This window comes from Orycteropus afer, unplaced genomic scaffold (genome assembly GCF_000298275.1).
Source record: "Orycteropus afer afer isolate SDZICR_OR568_19922 unplaced genomic scaffold, OryAfe1.0 scaffold00002, whole genome shotgun sequence".
NCBI lineage: Eukaryota > Metazoa > Chordata > Mammalia > Tubulidentata > Orycteropodidae > Orycteropus > Orycteropus afer.
The window spans coordinates 5259535-5261823 of NW_006921589.1; the positions used below are offsets into that span (position 1 = coordinate 5259535).

The window sequence follows — 2289 nt, forward strand, 5'->3', positions numbered from 1 at the left end:
TCCTTCAAGTCTTCAAGAAAAAGGAAGAATTTTTAGAAAACATAATAAGCTCTCATTCCAAATAAGCATTTCACAAAGTTATCTCAAAACTAGAAGTAGCAACAGCAAGTGAAAATATGGTTTTAAAGTTACACTAGGAGTCTCCCCATAGCAACTCTACAGGGACTAGTGGTCCTGAGAAAGATTTTAGTCACAAGGTTTTCCAATCCCAGGGAACTGTTATTTATCTGAATAAAGTTGGCAAATGAAGTTGGTCAAGAATAAAGGGAGACTGCTCTGGATGGACCGAGTCTGGAACAGACTTGCTTCTAATGGCCCATGGTAGGCATGACCACCGCAGGTGAAGAAAGAGTGGCATCTTCTTCTTTCCATTGAGAAGTGATGGTCTTTGTTGTTGTTGTTATGTGCCATCAAGTAGGACTCGACTCATAGCGACCCCTCCTTGGGTTTCCAAGGCAGTATAACTACGGAAGTAGATTGCCCCATCTTCCTTCCAAGGAGTGGCTGATGGGTTTGAACCGCCAGCCTTCTGGTTAGGAGTCAAGTGCCTTAGACACTATGCTACCAGAGCTCCTGAGTGTAAAAGTAGATACCCTGTTTGCCATAGAAATTAGTGTCTCCCCTGAAGGAAGATTGAGGGTCGGTAAATGAGAACACTGGCAAAGGCACTGGAATGGGGACATTTTCACCCACCTGTCCAACATCTACCAGGTGGGAATATTTCTGAGCAGTGTCTCCATTGGTGGTGAAGATGGCAGTTCCATTTCCATATGGGTTGTCATTTACAATCTTGATGGCTTCATCTAATGTGTCTGTTTCCAAAACCACAAGAACTGGACCAAAAATCTCCTTTTTTGTAACAGGTCACATTTGGCTTTACATTTGAGATGATAGTTGGCCCAACAAAGTTGCCATTTTCATAGCCTTTGATTTTAATTTTTCATCCATCAAGAAGGATGGAAACTCCCTCCCTTCTTCCGCTGTCTATCAGACTATAGACTCGTTCTTTGGTCTGGGGAGTAATCAGAGGGCAAAGATCAGCTCCAGGCTGGTCTCCTGCATTGACTCTCAAGATTTTGGCTCACTCCACTACTTCTGGCAGCCACTTCTTGGCTTCTCCAAGAAGGATCGCTGTTGAAAGAGCCATGCAGCGCTGACCGTCAGCTCCAAATGCGTCCCCAACCAGCTGGTTCAAGGTATTTTCCTTATTGGCATCTGGCATCACTACTCCATGGTTCTAGGCTCCCATATTGGCTTGATCTCTCTTGCCATGTCTTGACCCTGTCTTGAAGATATATTCTCCTACCTGGTTGGATCCCACAAATCTGATTGCTTTGACGTCTGGATGATCACAAATAAAATTGTGATCAATAAAACAGCTTCATGTTGTCCATGGATGATATTCAGTGTTCCATCAGGAGTCCTGGAGCAACTTAGCAAGAAGCATAGTTGCTCCAAGGACTTGCTCTGATGCTTTCATTAGGAAGGTATTTCCACACACTGTGGCCATCGGAAATATCCAAAGGGGGTTCGTGGCAGGAAAATTGAATGGAGCAACGCCTGCGTACACCCCCAGAGGCAGATGGTAGGAATAAAGGTCCATGTCTTTGGTAATGGATGGCACAGTCCCTCCCAGCAAGAGGGATGTCACACTACAGGCATGCTCAACCACCTGAAGGCCTCGAAATACATCTCCTTCAGCATCAGCCAGGATCTTCCCTTGTTCCAATGGGTTAACTTGGCAATTTCTTTCAAGTTTTCTTTAATAAGTTGTTGATAGCAGAGCAGGACCTGCTGACGGCTTAATACGGAAGTGTCTGCCCATGAGTGAAAAGCACGTTTGCAGGAAGCAACGGCTGCATCCATTTCAGCCTTGGTGGCCTGAGGGACATGACCAATTACTTCATTGCTGGCAGGGTTGTGGATGTCAATCCATTTTGTCACTTTTGGATTCAACAAATTTCCCATCAGTGAAGAGTTTTACAGTTGGCACTGAAGAGGAAGAGGAGGAAGAGGATGGACACCAGGTAGAGTTCACCTTGGAAGAAATTATTTGTTCTTGCTGTTTCAAAACTTAAAATTCTCTTAAAACTTCCAACTCAGCTACTTCCCCTTCACTCTCAGGAGCTGACCTTGTTTTTCTCTCTGCAGGATCTGGGCCCGCACTGCCGCTGCCACCACCACCACAGCCATGGCTTCTCATGGCCTCTTCCCTCTTATGGTTTCTTGGAGTAGTGATTTGTAGTTTTCTTTGGACAGGTCTTTTGTGTCCCTAGTGAAATTTATTCC

General features: G+C 45.0%; 1 pseudogene; it reads right to left on the reverse strand.

The window, feature by feature from the left end:
- Positions 1-308: 308 nt before the first annotated feature.
- On the reverse strand, positions 309-2193 carry LOC103192586 (annotated as a pseudogene).
- Positions 2194-2289: the final 96 nt, after the last annotated feature.